General features: G+C 38.1%; 1 long non-coding RNA gene across 2 annotated transcripts in view; it reads left to right on the top strand.

Annotated features, from left to right (window-relative positions):
* LOC122807524 overlaps positions 1-26,604 on the top strand; it is a 549,309-nt gene that overhangs the window by 322,648 nt on the left and 200,057 nt on the right. For both annotated transcript variants that reach the window (XR_006365689.1, XR_006365690.1), the window contains exon 2: positions 12,073-12,153. This is a non-coding gene — a long non-coding RNA (uncharacterized LOC122807524). The remainder of the gene's footprint in view (positions 1-12,072; positions 12,154-26,604) is intronic.

Here is a 26,604-nt window from a genome sequence, read left to right as displayed (position 1 = left end):
ATCCTTTGTTCCATATGAGTTTCTTTTATTACCCTTTTGTTCTGTTGCCACAATTGAATTTTCTTCTAAATGACTATAAATTCTATCGGCATCGGTATAGTGTCATCGGAAGGCAAGTTATTGGTCTATAATTTTTAGGATAACTTGCAAGTTCACTCTTAAGTAGGATCACTGTTTTTCACTGTTTTTCCTGTTGTTAACCAGGTTGGTGCCTATTGAGGGTGTGCATATAAACCGTTCTTACTCATAGCTAAATCTTCATGCAAAGATGTTAATACTTTTATCCAGACGTTAGCTGCTGCATCTGGGCCTGGGATTTTCCAGTTGGAGGCTTTTCTTAACTGCATCTCAGTCTCTCTGGCCGTCACTTCATCCCATTTCATATCCTGTACCTTTGAACTTTTTATTCTTTCTTTTACTTCTTCTATCCATTTAGCATCTTTGTTATGATCCATGGGATCTTCATAGATGTTTCTCCAAAATTTTTCTATTTCTTCTCTTTTGGGTGGTCTTTCAATTCTTTTTGCCTTGTTTCCCAATTGTCTGTAGAACTTTTTGGAATCATCAATAAATTGCTTATTTTGTACTTTTCCTTTATATTTATCTGTGTATCTTCTAAGTTTTCTGCCTGTACGGAGATTTTTAGTTTATTATTTGCAATAGAGAAAGATAGATCCTGATCCGTTACAATACTGCACATTGCTTTCATCACATCTATTTTTCTGAGTATTTTTGTTGATCTGTTCCCTCTTCTATACACTTTTAACAGTGACACTTATAGTCTTAACTGCTTTATAGTTTTCTGTATTTGATACCTCCATGATGGTATTCGATTTCTCCCCTTCCTTTCTACCCTGTTTTCTTGTGGTAGAAGTTTATCTGTTATTAATTTAGCTGCACAGTAATATATCCTGTTTACTTCTGTTATATTGCATGGATCTCTACGGACAGTCCTAATTACTGTGTTCATTTTTTTTTTATCAAACTTCTGACTTTTTGGGTTTTATTGACCTTCTGCAGTCTATTTCTTTCATTGATCTTAAAGTAACTATATATCTCTATTAAATCAATCAGCTCTTCTCTTAGCCCATTTTCTTCTAAACTGAGGGGACATTTTTTTTCTCCATTTCCTGTGGGCATTCTATAGAGAGTTCTATTGCATCTTCCTGTGGGGCATGATCTTCAGTTTCATCCTATTTCATCCATTGCTCTAGCATATGGGAACTCACTGGCCTGTCACTCCTCAACATTGACTGTGTCAGAGTTGCCACAGTTTCCTGTTCATTCCCTTGCCGTTCAGCTTCAAGTGAATGTTTATACTGGTTTCTTGTGTAAGGCTCCAAAATATCTTCATATGGCAACTGCCCAGTTGCTTCCCGTTCCACTGGTTTCTCCTTAATTTGGATGTCTATTGCTCTATCCTGCTGTGGTGCTTTCTGAGTTAGGTTTTCTACACTGAATCCTTCACTTCACAGGTACTCCATAACCTCAGTTTCTATTTCTTTAACTTCTCCATTATTAATCTTCTTTTCTACATTTCTTCTTTGTCTTATTTTTTTGTATTGTAAAGTTTTCCATATCTGGATTCCTTTGCCTGCATTTCTCTTCAAATATCTTTGGTGCTGCTCTTTTTGTATTGATTAATTTTGCTTTCTCCTTTGCATAAATATTACACCTTATTGAATCTCTTTTTCTTTCCCATGTCCATATTTCTTCTTCAGATGTCTCCTTATCTTCCTGTTTCTCCTTACTTTGGGAACTCATTCCATCATGCTGTGATGCAACCTGTGTTAGACCCTCTACACCAAATCCTTCACTTCACAGGTATTCCATAACTTCAGCTTCTTTTTTTTTAGCTACTACTTTACTAATCTTTTCTGCATTCCCTCTTCATGATATTATTTTTTTATTGTGAAATTTTCCATTCCAGGATGCCGTTGCCTGTATTCCTCTTTGAATATCTTTGGGGCTGCCTTTTTTGTATTGAGTAATTTGGTTTTGACTTTGTATAAATATTGCACCATATCAAATCTCTCTTTCCCATGTCCATATTTTTTATACTTTTCAAAAAATCTATAGGTTTTGTTGTTTATATTGTCGTTCCTCCTCAGATGCTTCTTTTTCCAAACAGATGAAAGTTTCTTGGTCTATATGATCTTTTTCACAAATTTTTATTTGAGGTTTCTGACAGTTTTTCTTGTGAAAGTATTTTTCTTTCTTCCAATTTCTTTCTTAATCTTTTTGTATATCTTGTAATTGGAAATTCTGGACTTTTTGCATAAAAGTAACAATATATGATTAATTTCTTGTCCTCAATAGTCCACTCTATCATCTTTATGGCTCTTCTTTGGCCTATCAGTTTTTGTGACTTTTGTGAACTGCTACTTCCTTCTACAACAGGGATAGGGACATCCTCCCCCTGGGCCTGGTCTAGCCCCATTGTAGGAATGTTTCCATATTTTGAGCATTCTACACTGTCATTTTTTTCAATTCCTGGCACCAGTGTGCCTACCAGGATTGGGCACTTTGTTATCCTGGGTCTTGTGCACCTAGCTATCTTTTTTAATTTTTGACCTACTGTTCATGATATAGGCTGTAAAAATACAGACTATATATCCATGTCATCTTGGTGAGATTTTGTGAAAAATAGGGTCGACTTCATGAAGGCACTTTCCAAGACTTGAGGATGAATTCAGTTTCAGCAACACTACTCTCCTTTGCTTGCTGACGTATCATATCTCAATTTGGACCCTTAATCCTCAACCCATGTATCTTTTGTAATGTCTAGTCAGGCTGTCTGGTGCAGGGATAAATGACCCCCAACTGCCTCCAGAGGTGGACAATTGGGCCTCCTTTCATTAGTGCTAGTAGGATCTGTCAGAGAAAGAATCTCTAGAGCCTTAATTCTGTGGGCCACCTATGCCACATGGGCAGCATCTTTCGTTAGAGTTCCCCCCTCTGCCTCTGGGGGAACTATCTCTACATGGATCATGGAAGGCACCCTGGGATTTTCTGAATATTTTTTGACCACTTCATTGATTTCTAGAGAAGGTTTTTTTGAGGAGTCAAAAAGCATATGCCCACTGCAGACAGGGTCTTAACATCTTGTGCACACCTGGAGAGCATGTGTTTCACCTTGGGGCCAAACAAAGAACTTCTGTCAAAGGTGCAGCATTGATGAAGAAGGACTTGAAGGAATTCATGAAATCACACAGGTGCATCCAGGCATGCCTCCTAAAGGAAATGCCTAAACCCACTGCCCTTACGGTACCTTTAGCTGCATGTGAAATGAGCCTCATGGATGAATTTGAGATGGATTGTAGAGTTGCCAAATGTGAGACAATGGAACCCTCAGCATCAGAAGTAATGGTTCCAGAGAGGGATTTGGAAAGTTCTTTAAAGAAGTCCCTCTGATGTCTGATGAAGTGTGCCAGACTGCAAAGGTTGCTGAAGCATACACACTCTTCCCAAATCTGTCCAAAGTCCTGGACTCCCTGTTAGGAGGATAGACAGATGAACACTGTTCCATGCGTTCCTTCTTTGTGGATACTGCTTTGACCATGGCATCAACTGGTACTCCTTTGCTCCAGAATTCTCTTCCTTTTGGTGGTGCCAGGATCTTATCTGGTCTCTTGGGGATTGGCTCAACATCAATAGGTTCCTTCCACACCCACGTAGAGATCAAATCAATGAGCTCATTAGTAGGCAGTGTCAATCATGAGGTAGATGGGCCCAACCTATAGGCTTCCAGGAATACTGATTCCTCTTGGAAAGGGTTATAGCTAGGCTAACCACCTCTTTGCTTTAAGATCTCCAGGATGTCTCCAGAGGAGACATCAACTGCTGATCTTGAAGACCTTTCCCCGCTCATCAAGAGTAGAGTTTAAATGCCTCTTCTTGCACTTTCTCTTCCTAGGGACGACTTCTGCAGGATGCTCTGGAGAAATCTCAGAAGATATAACTATACTCAGCTTGGTAGTTTGGAGACTTTGACTTGGCTGTCCCTGCAAAGTAGAGTATTGAGGATCAAGGCACAAAGACATATGAGACTGGGAAGACAGATCAGGATGGGTGAATCACCCTTCCTCTAGAAGTTTCAAAAACCTCTCTCCACTACTTCAAAGGCAGAATGCCCCATGTAGAAGGAGGTTGAATGTGCTGAAAAGGCATGCTTCCAGACCATTTTCTCCCTGTGTCCCAAAGGCAGCCTACCTGAGGCAGAAGTCAAAAGCCAAGCTATCCAAAGCTGAGGTACTGAGGGGCAGATATGGCTCCGACAACTTCTGAGTTGACTCCAACACCTTGGATCCAGCAATGGCACTACAGCTCTAAGAGTCATCTGGCTCCAAAGTGCTCATCTGGCTCCAAAGTGCTCAGAGCTGGTCCACTCAGAGTAGGTATCAGAGCCAAAGATACAACAATCTTCAGATTTGACACAGATGGTTCTGGAAGTCTTGGATCCAGGAGCTCTAAAACCAAAGGTTGGATTGGAGAAGGAGCCAAAACAGGTGGAGTAGTACTAGTGAAGGTCTCCGGAACTGATGGGGTAGGAGCCGGGAGAACTCCCATCCGATTTTGTGCCGTGTGAAATTTCCTCATCATTCTATCCACATCAGCCTCTGTCAGACTCCTAGAAGACCAAGAAGAAGAGGCCACTGAAGTGGTCCTAGAATGATGACATCTCTCTAAGAAGGGTGATAGTAAACAGAAAGGAAGAGGGTCTAGAGTAGATGCATAATGCATCCTAGGGAGTTTTTTCCGCAGTAAGCCTTTTAGAATCAGCTTATTTTTGTGATCCACTAAGGCCCGTAGATTAAAGACCTTACAAATGTCACATGATTCTTTTAAATGAGCCTGGCCTAATCAATATAGATATGAATCATATGCATCAGCTAGAGGTATTTTGCACCCTCAATCTTTACATTTCTTAAAACCTGAAGGTTTTTCAGTCATGTTGAAGCAGAAAATTTGAATACAAGCGAGATTTTTTTAAGCAAAAAATGAAAGAAAAGTGAAAAGAGGGTTACCAACAATGGTAAATAAAGAGATTAACATAATGGTATAAGTCAGAGAGAATTTACCAACAATGGTAGACTAAGAATACACCGATAAGTGTAAAAGGATAAGGGAGGACTATATAAAAGATCTAGATAAAGTGAGAAAATATATAAATCATATTTCACTCACATATATAACACTAAAGCTTGAGACCTAGCAGTGACCATGTCTGTACATGAAGGCAGGAAATGAGATCTGATGTATGGTAGGTGACTAGAGCATTATGGGTAAGGGAGGGGCTCAATTGTTTCCTTTATCTACGAGCTGTAAAAAGCATCCGAGTTGGATCCAAGGATCAGATCTGAACCCACTTGTTGAGGAATGGATGAAAACTGAAATCAGATTGAAAATTTTAGATGTAAACTATATTAAGAATAAGAAAAATAGGAATTTTGGAGTAGTGTAATACATGTGTTTTAGATGTAATTATATTAGAAGACTTAAGATTTTTAACAAATGAAGAAATTTTACAAACAGAGAAACTATGGGGGAGGAAAGATAATCTGGAATTTGGGAAATGAGAGATGCTCTGGATTAGCTGTATTCTATAAAAATACAGTAAAGATATTAATTGTAACTTTACCAAAAGATGGGAAGATTAACCACTGTAAATTTAAACAAGTATATCGAATTATAACATTATATGCTTGTGCTAATTGTAAAGAAAAGAAAGCTTATTTCATCAGATTTTAGACTATGTGGTGACAAGTATGAATATTATAATAACAGGAGACTTTAATTGTGATTTAAAAGGCAAGCATAAAAAGAAAGGAAATGATATAAGAAAAAAATAGAAGTTATAAGATGTGATAAGTGAAAATTTTGGGACAAAAATTCATGGACTTACAAAAGGGGTATGTATAGAACTGAAATATGCTATTTTATAGGATCAGAAGGTTTAGTTACAGGAATATGGCTAGAGAATAAGGAAAACAATGAATATGTAAAATAGGCAAATGAATAAACATGATAAAGGAGAAAGCATGGAATGAAGAAGGAGAGAGATTAGTTCTACAGTTATGGAAAGATCATATTTGTATGAGAGCATTTTATAAAAATTGGTCTGAATGGCAGATGATATTTAAGGAAAAATATATAAAAAAGTTTTCTACAGTGGCAATATGATGTGACAAAAGTACAGAAAGAAAAATATAAAAACATGATGCAATGGAAGATTTAGAAAATGATAGAAAGTACTTTGACAAAGAAAAATAATTATATGAAAGCAATCTAGAAAAAATAGAGTAATTGTTATATAAGCAAAGATATTTCTACAAGGAAAAAGAGAATAAGTATCAAGCTACTTAAGCAGATTAGTAAAGAAAGATGGTAGTGAAAACAGAGAAATAAAAAATGCAAAAGGAGAAACATAAAACTAGGGAAAAGATTATGAAAAATGTAGTACAAATGTACAAGAAATGTTTAAAGAAAAAAAAAGAAGATAGAGAAAAAAACATGGAAAGTATAAAAAGTTAACAGAAAAAGAGAATAAAGAGTTGGAAAAGGAGATTTATTTAAATGAGCTTGATGAAGTATTAGGACAAGTAAATATAGATCTGGCTGCAGGCCCAGATGGAATTGGGTATGAAATGTTTAATAATTTAAGGGGTTGGTAAAAAAATATTTTTTAAAGATTTTGAATCAATGGTTAAATTAAGCTTTTATGTAAAGATAATTATGTAGTGGAATACTATGGAAGAAGGAAGATAGAAGAGAATTAAAAAACTGGAGACCAATAGTATTGAATAATGATCATAAGATCTTTATGAAAATAATACAAAAGATTTTAAAGTAAAATGGAAAATATTATAGAAAAGAGCATATATAGTATAAATGAGAAGGGTTATAAAGAATGATTAATGATAGAGAAATTGTGGATGCAGTTATGAACAGAAAAGAAGAAGCAAAAAATCATGACAGGAGACCTTGATAAGGCATTTAACACAATTGTACATGAAATCTTATGGGTAATGATGAAAGAATATTTTACACATGAGAAAGCTAGGAAATTATGTATGTCAGAGTACAGTAAAAATAAAGTAAAAAAAAAAAATACTGCTAAATGGCTGGTTAAGCCAAAAGGTACACAAGAAAATTTGTGTAATAAGACAGAGAAGTCCATTGAGTTGCATGCTCTTTGTATTAGTTTTGAATGTGATAGTATATGAAATAAATTACAAAAAGAAGGAGGCAGGGTATATAATACCTGAAGGGTTAAGAATTCCAATTCTATTAACATATGCAGATGACATTATAATAATTGCTAAAAAACAATATTTGGATAAAAGATGTAATAATTTGCACAAATGAGTGTATGGAGATGATAAGGATTGCTTTAAATAGAAAATTAAAGGTTTAAGTGATGTAGTAAAGATTGGGGGTATATATTTTATAATTAATTAAATTTCTGCAGAAGGTATACAATTTAGGAATAAAGATGTAAGTAGAGTAGAATTCAGTGGAAAAAAAACAGAAGAAATAAAACAAACATCTTTTCTGGAGAACAAATAAATTATTCAGAAAAAAAGGCTTATTTGATAAATTCAGTACTGATAGGAAAATAGTATACTAGGCAAGTGTATTTATATTGCCAACATTGTTTGAAAAGGAATTACTGCAGATATTTTTTTTCATTTATATGGGGTTCTAAATTAAATCCAACAAAAAGAGGAGTTTTGTGTGTAAATAAATAAGAAGGAGGTTTAGAGTTAATTAACCCAGTGGTATATGCTGCTTCATTAAATCAGTACAAAGTTTTAAAGTGGATAAATGAAAAAGATGAGAGATTAGTAGTAAAACTGTATAAATATAAGTATGATAAATTTGGGGGTATGGTAAAAGTGAGTAAAAGAGAAAAACAGTGTATAAATGAAGAAATAAAATGTTACCAGAAAAAATATGTTTGTGGAAAATAAAAATTCATGATATAGAAAAAGATAGAAAAGTACGGTATAAGAATGTAATGATAAAACATTACTATATAAAACCATGGGAAAATCTAACGGATGAAAAATCAAAGCTATAAAAATAAGAAGCAAATGGAATCAGAAAGTAGAATGTCAAGAATTTTTTCTGGAGACTGGTAATAGATAAATTGCTAGTAAAAGTAAATATGCCATATAAAAATAAAAATGATATAATATGTTTATGTTGTCAAGAAGAAGCAATAACAGAACATGTAAAAGAGTATAAAAGAGTAAAAACATTATGGGGAAATCTATGTAAAGAATATTTTAAAGATATAAAAGAAGCGGATAAAATAACATGGATATGATTAAATATGGATATTATAAGAAAAGACATAAAGAATATGTTAAAAAAAGATTAAAAGTCATTTTATGTTTTATGGAAAGAAGAAATAAATGAAATTATGTTTAATAGCAAATACATTTTAGCAACAATAATAAGTAAAATTAGATGGTAGTTATGGAAAAAGAAGTGGGGGTCTAATAGGGATGAAAATTTAGCATGATTGTAAAGGAAATTATGAATATATGTAGACAGACTTGTATATGTATATATTTGTACATATGTAAATATTTGTAAATATGTAAATATTTTATAAATAAAAAGGACCTCTTCTCTTTTTGATAGGTGCCATGGAATATTTTATATCCATCTGAGCTACAATCAACTCAAGCAGATGGAGCCTCAGTTTAATGTCTCATTCGAAAGACAGAAATATAACTTGTATACCAGAACTGATAGAGTTTATGGTAACAGAAAAAAATTCAATCATGGCAATAGAACAGAAAGGTAATAGAAGTAAATCTTCTGGAACAAAGCAAAATCTAATATTAAACAAAGTCGTAAGAGACAGCTGTTAAAAAAGGACAGAATCTAAGTATAGCATGGTTTACAAAAAAAAAAAATAAAAAGCATTTGGTATCATTCTATAATCATGTATTATGGAATGCTTACATATATGTAAAATACTCCCTATTCTGATAAATTACATAGCAGCTACTATGAAAAAATAGCAAACTTCTTTATAATGGAGTCATGACAGAGGGCAAATTATTTTCCCATGATGAAAATCCATAGGAAAATATTCCAGGATAATTCTTTGTTACCACTGCTGTTTTGCCATGTCATTAACCTACTGACCTCTTTACAAAACAACTAGACTACAGCTACATCTTTAATTCCAAAAAAACAGCCTTCACCAATGACATCTCATCTACTTTTTGTGGACAATTTAAAACTGTAAAGCTCATAACATAAATACTGAAAGCACACCAAGAAATGGTTTCTCAGATAATATAATAATGGTATTTGGCCTTGATAAATGTGCAAATGCAAAATGTATAGCAGCAAAACTGTAGAACCAAGGAAATATAATAAACCTGTGACATAAAAGAACTGGAACAATAATGCATGTGAATAGAAGAAGGGTCGGCAATAAATAATGAAAAAATGAGAACAAAGCTTACTAAGGAATATTTTAGAAAAATAATCTCCTATGTATTTTATTTTACTTTGTCTTTTAATTTGTAACCTGTCTAGTAAAATACTTGCTCTCATGTACATTTTCTCTGAATGTGTGCAACTGTATTACAAAGTGTCTATAATCATTTGTGGAGCTTTTTACCTCAGGCATATACCTAGTTGGACTGCCATGGTAACCAAATGTGAAATAAACTAAACTAAATAAATAAATAAATACATAAACAAATATCAAAAACTGTCTTGACAACTAGGAATAATGTTCAAAGTATAAATTGGTCTTCCTGTTCTAACTCAGAACTTTGATGTCATATCTTAAAATATCAGCATATACAACCAGATACTAGAGCAATATGAAATAAAGACACTCAGATAGTTCTAATATTATGTGGAACAACACGGCTAATAAAAAATAATACTTAAATATGCTACCAATACATGTAACTTCACATCAGCTGCAGAAGGAGGCAGCTCAGAGTTAATTGTGGGTGCTGAGAAGAGCTCTCTTGGCAAACATCAAAGACTAAAGCAATACTAATTTCATGAAATGTAATTATATCTTTACTTGGGAATGGGGATCATTACTGTCAAGGTATTAGAAAACCTACACATTTGAAGAAATTAAAAAAAGACAGGTTACTTGTTGCACAACCATCAGCATCTATACAGGCAAAGGTCACAACAAGGTACAGTGTGGACAATGTTAGTATAACTTAAGCACCAACATCCAAGCTGTGCTAATGGGTGAATGTCCACCACCATGAACCAACTCAGCATGCTCTTCCACCTGCACCAAGCTAGGTATACTTCACTAGAGGTTGCTTTCCTCAAAGGAATGGCTATGCTAGAACTTCCAATATATGAGTGGATAGATTGATCCAGAGACAGATTTCAGGTTGTGGCTACATTGTTATGTGACTGGGATCATTATCAGATACCCAGAATGGGGCACAGTACCACTTCAAGCTGCACCTGATGCCATCTGAATCTTTGTCTGTGACAACCTTCTGTGAGAATCCCATACATCAAAACAACATCTACTCTGGGCAAAGTAAGGCATGCTAGGTCATGAAAACCATAAGCTAAGATTGATAACTGACATGTTTTTGACACAATCCCAAGGCTCATATCATGGCCATTAAAACTTCACACTTGTATCATCATGCACACCCTGAATCATTTCATGATGGTGCCTAGCATGTATGGCATACTGTATATGAGGCAGCCATATTTTAGCATAGGTATCCATGACCTCATCAGTCAATTAATAACTTCACTCCATAAACACACATAGCAGCAAACAGAATGTGCTAATGTGTATCAATGTCTGCAGGTGGAATATCTTCAGTAGCAACTGAAGGTTCATTCAGTCCAGCAGGTTCAAAGTGTTATATGTGGTCATCACCATAATCAGCATTCCTCTGGACATCATCATATCCTTATTCTTCTCCTTCCCAGAGATATTCAAAGGCAGGAAGAGAAAAAGCCAGGATAACCATTGCTCTCACTAGTGTAAAGGAGGAACGTTGGTCCCTTGTGACTTTCACGTCTATGCACTCAATTAACAAAATGGATCACTGGTGCACCCAAACCTAAATAGCCTGCTGTTGATGGCATGGATAATCTCAACCTAGTATCCTTTAGGGCCACTTATCCCAGGAAGTGCTACACATCTTACAGGAAGCCAGGAGGTGAAGTACCAGGAAAGCCTTATTTATTAAATTTAAAAATGTTTATGAATGGTGTGACTCCAAGTGTTTTCTGCTTTTTGTTTGTGAGTATCAAGGGATAAAACATTCAGACATGGGAAGGGTAAAGATGGACCCACTCCACCAGGGTAGCAGCAACCACAGCACTTTTCTTTAAAAAAACAGCTTAGCTGAGAGTATCTGTGGGGCAACTGAAATCCTGCAAGGTATGTTCGTGCCACTTTCCCTGGTTTAGGTCTAGACCACCAGCAAGGTAAAGTACAGTTTTGTAAGTTGCAGTGATTGTAACAGTACTTATTTGAGTCCCTTGCTGCTGCAGTAGTCTTTTGGCTATAGGGGTTGTTTCCTGCCCAGGAAACAACAAGTGACCAACTTCACAAAGCTCTGGCTCCATCCCACAACTTCACTCTGACTGTTGACTGGACAGCAGAGAGGTGGGAAAACTACAGTCAGAGTCAAAAAATATTCAGTGCTTTCTTGCCACCTCAAGGAAAGCAGCTCTAGGGCTTCACAGGAGCAACAGTTGACTATGGGATTAATTTCTGGCAGAAGTCCCCATAGGGGATCTTTTATACACAGAAAATATTGTCTTTTTAAATATTTTCAATGCATTTTTATTTTCTATAAAATACCTGCAATTTTATTAATATCTGCAGTTTTTTGTCAGAAACAGCTATGAATAACAGGGATTGTTATTGAATATTGGGGCTGGTTTGTGAGAAAAATGTACTGCTTTTGAAATATTTTAACTTAAGCTTAAGGATTTAAAGACTGGGAATTGTTTTTATGTACTTCAAACACTGTTTGAGTGTTTTGGTGCTTGAGTACACTTTGTGACAACTTTCCTTCATTATTACAGGTAGGAAGCAGGTCATCTAGCAGCCAGCCAACCATTCCAGCAGGGAAGCCAGCTAGCCCAGCAAAGACTGTGATTGTAGTGGTAAGTACAATAGTATTTTGTGGATCTAGTTTTCTTTTTAAATGGGAATATTGTGTTTTATTTCAATTGAAGTTTTTAATGTTTAGAGGCAAATGGGGTGCACAATACAGTATTTAAATCTGTGTAGTGGTTATTTTGAGATTTCCAAGTAGTAGTTTTGAAAGGTATAAAAAGTGTGTGTGTGTGTGTGTCTGTGTGTAATTATAATTGTTGTGGTTGTTTTGGGATTATTTGGAAGCATTGTTTTTTAAAGGCTAAAATGTGTGTATAGAAGTTTTTTTATTTCTGGTGGGGGCAATCTTCACAGATAAATGTAGTGTGATATATTTCTATTGTGGCTTTTTCAGGGCACTTTGCATTTACAGATGGAAATGTTTTAGGATAGTTTGTGCAGTTTCATGCTGTCTTCAAGAAGTTAAGATATACTGCTTTGGGTATTCTTTCTAGTGTTAGTTCTTGCAAGTCCATGTCTATGTATTTATAACTTTTTATTTTTTGAGGGGGAATGTTCATAAGTAAATGTAGTGCATTTATTATTCTAGTAGGTACATGTTGTTGTGGCTGTTTCTAGATAGGTTGCTTTTATAATTGGAAACGTGTGTATTTTATTTTTATGCTGTCTTTAATAAGGTTAAAATGTACTGATTTGCTTATAAAGTGAATATGGCCATGCTGATTTTACTTGGGCCTATTTATTGCATTGTTGTGCTGGGTAAAAAAGAAGTTATGTACTCTCCATAACATTTCATCTGTGTTGTCGATCTTCATTTATCCTTGACTGATGGGATTCAGTTCCAAGTCACGGAACCAGCTCGGCCGTCACAATAGCTCTTGCAAGCCAAAAATTTCCTGAGCCAAGTTCCTCCCCAGAATGCCTCTCTCTAATTACCTCAGATTGAGTTTGCAGCTATCACAAATTAGATAAAGGTAACAGTATAATCATTGAAGAGGCTTTGTCCAAGGTCATACATAAAGCAAAAACGCCATGACTATGGTCAGATCCTCAAGGAGTCTGAAGGTGGCAGAAGGAGGGTGAGGAGTCAGGGATAAATGAAGATCAACAACACAGATGGAACATTATGTTGAGTACATAACTTCTTTATCTGATGTTATTAATCTTCATTTATCCTTGACTGATGGGACAGAGTCCCCAGCTACCTTGTATCTTGGGAGGTCTTATGGAAGGATATTCCTGAGCACCATAGAACCAAATGACGCTCTTCCCCTGGAGACCAGATCCACTTTGTTCATAGGTTCATAGATTAGTACTAGGCTAATTGCCCTTGTGCCCTTGTAATGAGTAATAAACATATGAGGAGAAGCCCATGTCACTGCTGCACAAATGTCATCCATGGAAGATTTGGAATGAAAAACAGCAGATGTGGCCACAGCTCTTGTGGAGTGTGCTCTAACTGGAGCTGCCAATTTGAGATTTTTGCTGTTGTAGACAAAGATAATGCAATCTCTGCGCCATTTAGATAGCATAACCTTAGAAACTGATTTACCCATGGAAGGGCAGGAAAAGGAAACAAATAACTGGTCCATCTTCCTGAAACCTTTAGTTTTGCTGAGGTAAAGATGCTATTGTCTTGGACATCCAATAAATGTAAGCAGTATTCCCCTTTGTTAGAAAAAGTAGGGAAGAACACTGGCAACTCAATGGACTGATTAATGTTAGTCTCAGAAACAATCTTTGGAAGAAAGGATGGATTGGTTCTCAGTGATACACTGTCCTTATAAAAAAATCAAGTATGAAGGTTTTGAAGATAATGCATGAATCTCTGAAATTCTCCTAGCGGATGTAATAGCTATTAGGAAAATGATCTTCCATGAAAGAAACTTCAAATCACAGGTAGCAGCTGGCTCAAAGGGGAATTGGGTCAAGGGCTGCAAAATCATAGTAAGATCCCAGGGAATGAGAAGCTCCCTATAAGGCAGAATTAACCTTAAAGTTCTCTTTAGAAAGGCCTTGCACAACCTATGTAAAGTTAAAGATTGTTCTTCAAAACCATTATGGGAATTAGAAATAGCAGCAAGCTAAACCCTGATAGTAGAAGAAGAAGCTCCTTGTTCGAACAGCATAGACAAAAAATTAAAACTCTCTTCAAACAAAGTTGAGAAAGGATCAAGTTTGTTATTGCATGCCCGTAAAGAAACATTTTCAATTTGATGAGGTAGAGTTTCCTTGTGGAAGGTTTATGGGAAGCTAGCAAAATGTTTCAAATAGAAGAAGATAAGTTATTTCAAATGAAGATTTTAATTGGAGGGCACTTATTTGAATATGTAATTGTCTTGTTTAATTGAATTATTGGTGACATTTTATATAAATTGTTGCTATCATTCAGTGTACTGTTTTACTCCTTGAAGGCTTTTTTAGCCGAGATGTCAGAGTATTCAGTTGGTTGAATAAAATAATTTCTTGGATTTCCTGGCCATTGTTTTTTGCTTATTATGGGTTCGTTCTATTGTATCAGAAGATAAGTTATTTCACCTGACAATCAATGGAACTGGAGAAACCAAACTGTAAGCTTTAGGTTTTTCAGGTTGGGGTGAACTAGTCCCTGAGAATGGGACAAGATATCTGGATCTGGGTCCAGAGTCCATGGACGTTGAAGTAGGTAAGGCCAAGGAAAGAGGAACTAAACTTGTCGAGGCCAAAAAGGGGCAATGATAATCACTTTGCTCTTCAACCTTATGGCCTTATTTATGAAAAAGGGGTATCAGAGGAACTGAGGAAAGGCATAGATTAGTCTCGAGGGTCAGTTGTGAAGAAGAGCATCTCTCATGGACTCCCCTTGAGGGGGGATTAGGGAGAAGTAGCTGCTGCACTTGTTGTTCTGGGGGATGCAAACAGGTCACAGCAAGGCTGGCCCCAGCGACAGAAAATCTCCTTCGCTACACTGGGATTGAGATACCACTCGTGGGGAAGGAGGATACATCTGCTCAATTTGTCTGCTATCATTTCGAGCTCCGCAGGATGTGCATTGCTACCAGAAAGTGGTTTGAAGATATCACCCATTGCCACACTCTTGAGAGCCTATTGACAGAGGGGGTAAGCCTTGGTTCCACCTTGCTTGTTGATGTACCAGACTACTGACAGGTTGTGTGACCGAACTGCAATTGTTCCTAGAGGGAGGACAGTTTGAAAGGCTTGCAGTACTAAGAGCACTGCCCTCAGTTCCAGAACATTGATGTGCAGATTGGCCTCTATAGGGGACCAAGCGCCTTGGATAGTCCTTCCCTGAAAATGTCCACCCCCCCCAACTCTGGGAGGCATCCGTGGTCACTATGGCCTGGAGAAGAGGGGAAAGAAAAGGTCAGCCCAGAAGAATTTCCTTGGACTGCATCCATCAAGATAAATCCTTCTTGCAACAATTGGTGATTTGGATGCAATGAGACAGAGTATGAGTGATGATGGACCATTGGGAGAATAGAAGCCACTGTAGAATTCTCATGTGGAATCTTCCTAGAGGTATTAATATGATGGCTGTTGCCAGTGATCCCAGTGCCTGTAAAACTAGTAATGCAGGAACACTGTTGTTGGAAAGAATCATGTCTACCTGTGATCTTATTTTTGCAGTCTGTGAGTAGGAAGAGAGGCTATGCAAGTGGTTGTACTCAAGTTGGCTCCAGTGAATGCCAGTTGTTGGGTTGGACTTAGTTGAGATTTGGTGAGATTCATCATTATCTCTAAGCAAGAGCAAGTGTGTACGGTGAAATCCCTTGTCAGTTCAAGCAGATGCCTGGTGGGGGTGGTAAGGAGCCAGTCATTCAGATATGGAAACACCTGGAATTCGTGCAGTCTCAGGTGAGCTGCTACCACTGCCATACACTGGGTGAGCACCCAGGGGGCTGTGGTGAGACCAAAGGGCAGGGCTTGGAATTAATAATGACTGGCCCCCATTTGGAAGTGGAGGAACCTCCTACAGTGCTTATTCCTTTTTATGTGCTAATAGGTGTCCTAGAGGTCTACAGAGCACATCCAATCATGTTCCTTAACAAGAGAAGAATGGACTGAACCGTGACCATCCAGAATTTTGTCTGTTGAACAAACTTGTTTAAAACACTGAGATCCAAAATTGGCCTCTAGTCCCCTGTCTTTTTTTTTTTTGCACCAAAAAGAACCTTGAGTAGAATCCGGATCCTATTTGGTCTGGTGGGGCTTCTTGGATGACTCTTTTTTCTAGTAGCTTTTGAACTTCCACAGCTCCCTGATCCCTCTGTCTGGGTGGAACATTGGGGATCCTTCTTCCTGATTTTGGAATCAGTTTGAAAGGAATATGGCAACCTCTGGTAATGATCCTTAGGACCCAAGCATCTGTGGTTATCTTTTGCCAGGCCAGTGAGTGCAAGGATAGTCTCCCCCCCCCCGACTGCCTCCAGAGGTAAGTAATTGGGACTCCCTTCAGGAATGCTGCTATGGTTTCCATGAGAAGGAATCTTTGGAACCCTGATTTTGTGGGCCACCTCTGCTGCATGTTGGCTTTTTCCATTATAGTTCCCCCCTTTGCTCTGAGGGGAGTCATTACCACATGTGTCCTGGAAAGGCCCTTGGGTTTACTTGAACCACATTTTCCTGCTTCTCTGGCACCTGGAATAGAAGCGTTGAGAAGCACAAAATCATACGCTCATGGCAGACAGGGTTTTTCCATCTTTTTCACAGCTGGCTAAGGTATCTTTAACTTTCTGGCCAAAAGGGGAAGATCCATCAAATGGAGCTTTGACAAACAAAGACTTGAATGGCTCTGCAAACTCTTACAGGAGCATCCAGAAGTGCCTCCTTATTGCTACACCTGTACCGGCTGACCTAGTCATCCCTTCGGCTGCAGGTGCAATGAGCCTCATGGATGAGTTAGAGCTAGACTCCAGGGTGGCAAGCTGGGAGGCTACTTTATCCTGAACCTCATCAAACACAGCTCCTGCGAGGGTACCTGAGACCTCGCTGATCAGATCCTTCTGAAGTTTAGTGAAGTGTGCCAAAACGTTCAACAACTGTAAGGTAAAAGTTTAAGAAGCATAGACCCACTTCCCAAATCTGTCCATCGCCCTAGACTCTTGGTTAAGGGGATAAACAGTGGAATTTTCTTCCACCAGTTCTTTCTTGGTGGCTGCCACAACCACCATGGCATCTACTACTAAATCTTTGTCCCAATGCTGATGGTTTCCAGAGTGGAAAGCATTTTATCTGGTCTCCTGGAGATTGGTTCTAAGGAATCAGGGGCCTTCCAAGCCTGCAGAGTAATCAATTTGATAAGATTGTCAGCCAGTGGGGTCACTCAAGAGGTAGATGGGTAAGCACTGAATACTTGCAGGTACACAGACTCTTCTGAGGATGGGTCTTGGAGCTTCCAGCCACCCCTCTGCTTTAATATTTCAAGAAGTCTCCAAAGGAGATGTCTTCTCGGGGTGACCAGGGGAACCCTCCCCTGTCATCTAAATCTGTGTCTTCTGTGAGAGATTCCTCTGGGGAATCAAGGTGTTTCCTCTTACACAACCTCTTCTGAGCACATCCTCAGTGGGAGCTCCAGTGGAGGACTCGGAAGAGGTAGGGCCCTGTACAGGGGTGTCCTGCAGTGCCGGTGCTTGTTGCCTGGGTGTGCAGGTTGGTGAAAGCTCTGGACCAGAGGGATCCCAGGGAAAGACTCCAATGGTGGACCGACCAGCTGGGACCCTGCAGAGGCCAAGGCCTTCTCCATAACTTGAAAGGCAGTTCCCCCCAAAGAGGGATGGGAGCCCAGAACAGAGAAAGACAACCTCAGAACCTTGGTCCCACCCACTCTGAGGAAATTGCCATCAAGGTCGGAGCTGAGGAAGAGCCCACAGATGGTGTCATGCAAATACAACCACAGGAATCCATCAGTTTTGAAGCGACTGAGTAACTCAGGGCAGAGATTCGAGCCAAAGACATGAGAGTTGTCAGCACCAGGAGAGCCAGAATTGGGGAAGTCAGAGCCAAGGTCTCTAAAGCCACAGTGGTTAGAGGAAGAATTTCAGGTGGAGATCTTGGAGAAAGATACCTATCTCCAGTAGGGAATGAAACCTGGAAAGAAGTGGAGAGACACCTCAGCACGAGGAGCTGATCCACCAACCTCACAACATCAACTTCCGTCAGACTCTTGGAGACTGTACCGACAAGGCTGAAGGAAATTCCAGCCTCTCCATGAAGGGACTAGGTAGTTGCCCCATGAAAGGGTCAAGTGAAGGGGAGTATCTTGTTCTGGGAACTGACAGGAACTGTGGTTCATGGGCTATGGGCACCGAGGAGGGACCCGGTTCCATAAACACTGTTGGCACCGAAGAATGAGGGGCATTTTCAATGGTCGGCACTGTGGTGGCCGCAGCCGAAAGTGGAGGTGCCAAGGTAGTCACCACTATTGGAACCAATAAAGACGGTTCCATAGGTTTACTTATATCTACCTTCAGTTCCACAGAAGCTGTGGGAACCGATGGATTTGACTTTTTTTGAGCCAGAGCCAAAGGAGATGTCGGCACTAAGTGACTTCTCTTTTTTGAGGAAGATGAAGGAGAAGATACCTTGGATTTGGCACCTGTAGACAAGGCCTCTTCAAAGGAAGTTTTCAATAGACCTTTTAAAATCAGCTTGTTCTTTCTCTCAACTAGGGCGCAGTTACTAAAGGCATCACAAATGTTGCACTGCTGCTCTAAGTGCGCCAGGCCCAAGTAATACACACAGGATACATGACTATCAGAGTTTAGCATTTTTCTGCCACAACCAGAACAGGATTTGAAACTAGTTCCCTTGCTTTTTTCTGCCACATTGAAAGACCAGGATCAATGGCAGATGCACTCATGCCAACCCCCCTCCCCCCCCCACACACACACACTCACACACAAAAGGAAGAAGAAAAAGGCTACCAATGATGGTACACCAAATAACTACATGAAGGTATTAGAAAGGGATAGAAGTACCAGCAATGGTAGGAAAAATACCCAATGGTATGAAGGAAAAAACACACCAACAAAGGTAAGATTAAATGAGAAAGAGAGAGTACTATAAGGGTATACAAGTAAACTAATTGGGTAGAGATAGAACTGGAATAAACAATACATTTTTAACTTAGCTCAAGGAGAGTACAGCTGACGTGTCCTTATGAGAAGAGTGGCAAACAAGATCTGGGGTAGAGAGAGACATTCTGGGTAGGGACTTCGCTCAGGAAATTTTTGGCTTGCACGAGCTATTGCAATGGCCGAGCTGGTTCAGAGACTTGGAACTGAGTCCCATCAGTGAAGGATAAATAAAGATTGACAACATCAGATTTGCTATTATAGGTATAATGGAGGGGTCCATGGGGTCTGCTGTGCACTGCAGCTTATTTTAGACCAGCTGCTATTGCTATTGCAAGAATACGTTTAAAAGGTAAAATGTTTACTTAACTTTATTTTGGCGGGGGGGGGGGGCAGATGCATGTTCAGAAGTTAATGCAGTGCATTTGGAATTGTTCTTTACTTACTCTTACAACTGAGTAATGTGTGCTTTTGCAATAATGATTTACGTGCTTCATCATTTAAATGATTTGTGAGATTTCAGTATGCTGAAGAACCAAACCAGCAAATGGAACAAGCAGGCACGATGTAAAAATACACCACTTAACCACAGGTTGAACAATATTCCACAAGTTAAGCTCTTTCTTCCCCAACTGCAAGGGACTTCATCAGAACAAATTAATATAACATCCCAGACATTTTTATGTGTGTACCCCACCCCAATTAATCATGTTTAATTGTTTAATTTAATAGAAAGCTTTAAAACATAAAAGGTAAAACATAATATAAACCCAACCTATGCATGCTAAAATGTGTTGTAAGTATGAATTAAAACACTATCCTAAAATACTTTTTAACTTTAAAATACTAGTTATGCAAGTCATTTCATGAATTCCTGGATACTCCACAGCATTCAAACACAGCTGCCATTTCAGCTCACTGATGTCCAAATGTATATCTAGACATTTTCCATGTATGTCTTTTTTAAGCTGTTGTATTACCAGGGACTTAAAAATGTGCTCTTTTTGGTCCTGCAAGTGCCTACTCTGGGCACTAGTTGACATACTGTATTTTATGTCACCCAAATGCTCTCCAGTTCTGTTCTTGAATTTTCTACAGGTTTTTCCTATGTAAAATGTGGGACATTGTTGGCATTTTGCCATGTATACATCATTAACGCTATTACAGTTAAAATGCCTAATAATAAAAATGTTCCTTATTGTTTAACCTGAAAAGTCCTCCAGTCTCCATAATGTCGGGGCAATAAATACAATTATTACACTTAAAATTACCTAGTTTTCTGTTACAACATTCAGGTACCAAATTTGTTTCCAAAATGTATGGAAACAAATTAGGTACCTGAATGTTGTAACAGAAAACAAGGTAATTTTAAGTGCAAGTACCTCCATCATTCATTCCCCCACACACATACAAACATATAACAACACACAAAGTTCTCCTCACCAAAAGTTCAGTTACTAAACCACAGAAATCCAAGTAAAATGCACCAGACCACCAGCCTGATAGATAAAATGATAGCTCCTTTAATAAAACAACAAACAGGTAAGCACTTTCAGGTAAAACCCTTCATTAGACAATTAACAAAGCATCAAGATCAGTATTTAAAAAACAGCAACAGCCAATAGAATCTCAGTAATGAATTCTCTGCCTCTTCAGGGCAGGTTTGAGAGGTGCAACACCATTCAAGCCAGGAGCCTTGTCAGACGTTAGCTCAATAATCCATTTGGCTTCATTATATTCAGTCAAATTTACAATGTCACACCCGCCCCACCAGTGTTCAACTTCACAACCTGCAACACCTTAAAATTAAATATGTGTCCTTCATTACTTTTAATTATGTTTACACAAGGCATTATGAGCATCACCCAAACGTATTGCTGAAAAAAGCTTTAAAATCCTGTCTTTTAACTGACAGTTGGTCTTTCCTACATAAAAAGAGCAGCATGACATACACTGAGCTAAATAAATAACATTCTTAGTCTGACAGTCAGCATAATGAATAAAAGAATATATTACATTGGTATTGGGGTGTGTAAAAAGGTTTTGCCTCAGAATATAAGTGCAAGCTTTACAATGTCTGCATGGAAAAGTACCCATACATTGATGGGAAATTGTCATAGAAAACTTCATTGTCATACCTTTGTCTGTACATAATAAATCCTTCAAGTTGTTATTACGCCTAAAACTAAAAGAAGGATTCATCTGTGTAACATTTTTAAGTTTTTCATCAGTTAACAAAATTTTCCAGTTATTGCGTATAATCTGACACACCCCCTATATTATTTTTACTATATCTTAAAACTACACGTGACACATCTGCTTCTGTGCCCCTACCCCTGGAGGCCTGTTGTCCCAGTGTAACATCCGAGAACCAAGGTTTTGCTTTTGTGGCTCTCTCCCTCTTGCTGGCCTCAACAAACATTTGAGCGGTTTTCTGGTTTTAACCTCTATTAACAAAATTAGTAACCAACTGATCAGACTCCTTATTAAATTGTTCTTCTTCTGTACATAATCTAAATACTCTATATGCCTAGGGTGCATACTATCAAAAGCTAAATAATTATTCCTCCAACAAACCTTCCTATACATGAAAGTCTGAATGGTACCATCGGACCCTCTCTTCAATCGTACATCCAAATAATCTCAAAATCCAAACAAGACATATTGAATCTCAGAAAATCTGTAGCAGATTCCAGACAGACAATAAATGAAAGTAGTTCATCCCATGTGGCCCTCCACAAAATAAACGCATCATCCACAAATCTTACATAGTAACCCAGGTATGCCTTCCATGCATGTTCATGTTCGGAAATCACCTCATTTTCCCAGTATGCTAAAACCAGGTGAGGGTATGAGTTTGCGCAAGGCTTTCCCATCGCTATGCCCTTCTTATGTTGATAATGGCAGCCTGGGTACAAAAAGATGTTATTCTGCAGTATAAGCCAAAGCAGAATGCCTATGGTCATCCTGGTAATGTCATTTAATACTCCATTACAACCTAATAAGAACTCTATGGCAACTAGACCATATTCTTCAGAGATAACAGTGAATAAGTTATTAACATCTAAAGTAACGAAAAGACAATTACCAATGTTGGGCTTAGTCTGAGTATAAGCATGCAGGGAACAGGCTACCCATCTATGTCAAGCAAAGTTCTTCATTAGCACTCTTCAAGAAAAATCTTGATGAGTGGATGGGAAATAGGAAATACACCCTGAGGATCACTTCTGTGTCTCTGCTCGACAGTGGCACAGGAAAATAACTTTCTTGGGTTGCGTAAGCCAGGGAACCTTGTTGGCTAGGCTTACGTCGGCCCTTGGGCCAATAGCGTTGTACCTACCTATGAACCTATGAAGATATAAAATGGGCAGTATCCTTCAGAATCCTGGGTATGGAGGCTGTCACTGACTTTAATTTCGATTCTACCAGATGGAAGCATTCTCCATCACCCATCCTCTGCCCAAGATGTGGGTCTAAAGGGTGGATTAGTGGGTAGTGGGGTCCTTGTATATCTTAGGTAGTGCCTTAAACACAGGTACCACTGGATGTGATCTATTAAGACAAACTTATATACATCCTCATTAATGAGACCATTTAATTTGTGCGGAGTTAACTCACGTTTCACATAACTTACCAAAATGGTAACTTCTAGGGGAGAGAGTTTCCTATAGGTCAAGAGGTCATTTAGCATGTCCATGACCTAAACATGGTAAAATTGCTGGTCCATCACAACAACTGCTCTCCCTTTATTGGCAGGTTTAATTTTAATACTATTATCCTGCATTAATGACTTCAAAGCATCTCTGTTTTGTTGTTAAATTATGATAAACGTACTCCTCTTTAGATGTTAAATACATCAACATTTCTTCCTCACAAGTTCTTAAAAAAGTGGCAACAGTTGAATTATATGGTGGAGTAAAAACACTAGATTGTCTTAATGTGTTGTTACCAATTACATTGTCGGTGGCACCAAACATTTGCTTTAACAGCAATCCCCTACAAATAAATGTAGGTCAAGCATAACCTCACTAAAGTTCTAACCCACACTGGGAACAAAAGTTAGACTATTATTTAAAATCTGTAGTTGCTCCTCACTTAATCTGACATGAGATAAATTATAAACATTAGATGTAGCATAAGTAATACAGTAACCATGAGAAGTCAAAATGACATTTTCTGCCTCTTCCCACTCCTTGGTTATGAATAGCCTTTTTTCTGTTCATATTTCTTCCTGACCACAACTGAGAGTTTTGGAAAAGATGAAAATTAAACTCCCAGGCCCTGTGAACTTGTGGTGTCAGTCAAAAATGCACTTGATGTGCCTATTTCTCCTTGTGAAATAAAAGATGATGAAAACAAAGTTTTTGGTCTGGCTCCTAGGCCCTTAGAATCAGTCGTAGCAGCACCAGTAGCATTAGGAGGACCTGCTGCTGCAGAACCCAACAGTTCCAGGCTCTCATTGGGCAAATTCTGCATAGTAGATGGGGCATCTTGGTCCCTCATACATCCAGATAATGTGCCCACCACTGCCGTCCCATCCCTCTGTTGATTGACACTTGAGGCAGGTTTGAATACAGTGTGCACATGCTCAGCATGTGAAATAAGTTGTGAGTGTTTATCCTGAGACCAGGTAAAAATATTACCATGCAAAAAGTCCCTGTAATCCCTCATTAAATTTTTAGTTTTGGTCTGTTGTAACTTTAAGTCACTGGCAGCAACAGCACAAAATAGATCATCAAGCTTAGCTGTATACTGTTCACCAGCAACCCGCAATTCCAGTTTACATTGTTTCTTTTCAACAGAATGAATAAGTTCATTTTCTGATGATGGAAAAAATCAATTATCAGCCGTATGTACATAAAACTAGTGTCCAGTTTAATCTGTTGCCAACGTGCTGGCAGCTCCAGATAAACCTCACCATACGTGGTCATAACTTCACCATACGTGGGCATACACAAAACCCGAAGCCCTCTTGGACCCACCTTATGGTGGAGACAAACCTGAAGGTGAGGTCTCTGCCATTGTGGGCATTTTAATTTGTATAAATCATTCCCCAAGGCTGTCACCAGTTCAGAGAACATAAGGTCCTCACTTTCACTTAAGGCATTCTCAGTAGAGTTTTCTGCCATAGAGGCTAAGTTCATCGTTATGAGAGGGTTATGCCCACATATTGTAAATTTCCTTACCCTCTCAGTAACCATTTAGCTCAGTGCATGTTATTTATTTAGCTCAGTGCAGGTCATGCTGCTCTTTTTATGTAGGAAAGACCAACTGTCAATTAAAAGACAGGATTTTAAAGCATTTTTCACCAATACATTTGGGTGATTCTCATAATGCCTTTTGTCAACATATTAAAAGCAATGAAGGACACATATTTAATTTTATGGTGTTGCAGGTTGTGAAGTTGAGCACGGGGGAGGGGGGGGTGTCATTGTAACTTTGATTTGAATATAATGAAGCCAAATGGATTATTGAGCTCCTGGGTTGAATGATGTTGTACCTCTCAAACCCGCCCTGAAGAGGTGGAGAGTTCATTATTGATACTCTATTGGTTGTTGCTGTTTTTTAAATACTGATCTTGATGCTTTGTTAATTCTTTGAGGAAGGGTTTTACCTGAAAGCGCTTACCTGTTTATTGTTTTGTTAAAGAAGCTATCATTTTATCTATCAGCATGGTGGCCCGGTGCTTTTTTACTTGGCACATATACAAACATCTGAACACATAGGCAAACACATATATGGACGCACTACCATACCTCTTACCTCTCCCTGATTTAAAAGAATGTCCCTGATGTTATCACCGTTCCTTGTAAATCATAAAGGATTATAGTCATTTAATAATGCCAGACATTAGAGTTGCTCTATTAACTTGTTAAGCAAATTAGAGTACTATTTAAAAACACTCTCTGGTATCATCTAGCATTCCTTCCATCATTGTCTGGAAGTATTCAGCCAACCCCCCCCCCCCCCCATATGTCATAGACCATTACAGTTAGTCAGTAATGGCAGATGATACCACTTCATACTTATTGTTTAGAAGATGCATCTTTATGTGAGACATGTGTTGTAATTAATTTTCTAAGTGAATTATTCCATTTTTCAAGAGTGCCTCTGGTGTGTACTGTCCCCATCCAATACTATGTAATGCCTCCTGAAACAGGCCTATGGCTGCAAATGTCTCATTTAAGTTCAGAGTATCAATGTTGGCTTTAGTATTATTTACTGTCAATACTGATGAATTTTTAACATCTGTTTTGGTTATCAATAAATGTTTGGTCGCACTGATATTGGAGGGGCAGTGTTGAAAAGGATCCATTATTATGGCCAATACATAACTTTCGTATCCTATTTCATCTGTCTGTCTGATCTGACTGATGGGACAAAATCCTAAGTTACCTTCTTTTTTCGGTGGAATCATGACAGGATGCCCTTCATGACAGTAGCATTAAAGGATGTTTTAGATCTGTTTTATTTTTTGCCCTTTTTGCCTTCCCATAAAATAATTTATTTTGTGATGATACAAAATGTCAGTTTCAGTCCTAATGTGTGAAGTTAGTTCAAAATATGTTTAATCCAAGCAAAACTAAGCCTGATTAAATATGAAGTAGACCGTAATCCTTTATATCTTCACCTGCATTTCATTTTGCTTCTCAGTAATTATTCAGCAAATGTACAGCACCTGCCAAATAGCCATTAGAATACTATGTTACTGTATTACTTGGCAGGTATGGAAAAATCACTAAATAGGTCCTGTGCTCTTGAAAAATACCCCAAACTGTACTTCACTGGGTCAGCAAATAGCTTCAGGTGGGGAGGTAAGGGTTCCACTGCATTATACCAACCACTGTTCACCATTACATTCTAGAGGGGTAGATCACCCTACAAAGCTATCTACAAAACCTACAACCTAAAATGGACAAAATAATTCATATGGCCTCCTTCAAGTATATTATCCAACAGACAGACAGCCTTGGTTGGCAATGGTTCACGTTCTATCTCAAGACCAGTAAATTAGGCCCAGCTATGATATAAGCACACATACATTAACTGAAAAGAAAAGAATCCATATTAATATTTTTTCCATTTATATACATTAAACATTACATGCTTTGTTTCTTTATAATAACTGTCTTTCAGTCCAACATTACATAAATTACTCAATTCCTGCCTTCCCTTAAAGCTCACTCTTCCTACTGAATGTTATTCTGCATGTATTCTTCCCACAGATTCCACTTATTTCTATATAATTTGTTCTTTTCCTTTTATAAAGATGCTTCTTCCAATTGTTTTCTCACTTTTACAACATCCAGTATTTCAAATACAGTTAGTTTAAATTTTGATGTCCATTTTCTAATAATTGATCTGAAGTAGGGAGTTCATTTGTCAGTAACCTGTGGGCCTTGGATCCGATATCGGATCCGAGCC

The sequence above is a fragment of the Protopterus annectens genome, chromosome 7.part1 (genome assembly GCF_019279795.1).
Source record: "Protopterus annectens isolate FY-2018-M chromosome 7.part1, PAN1.0, whole genome shotgun sequence".
In the NCBI taxonomy this organism is placed as follows: domain Eukaryota; kingdom Metazoa; phylum Chordata; order Ceratodontiformes; family Protopteridae; genus Protopterus; species Protopterus annectens.
Note: the sequence above shows the minus strand (reverse complement) of the source record. Positions and strands in the feature narration are given on the sequence as shown.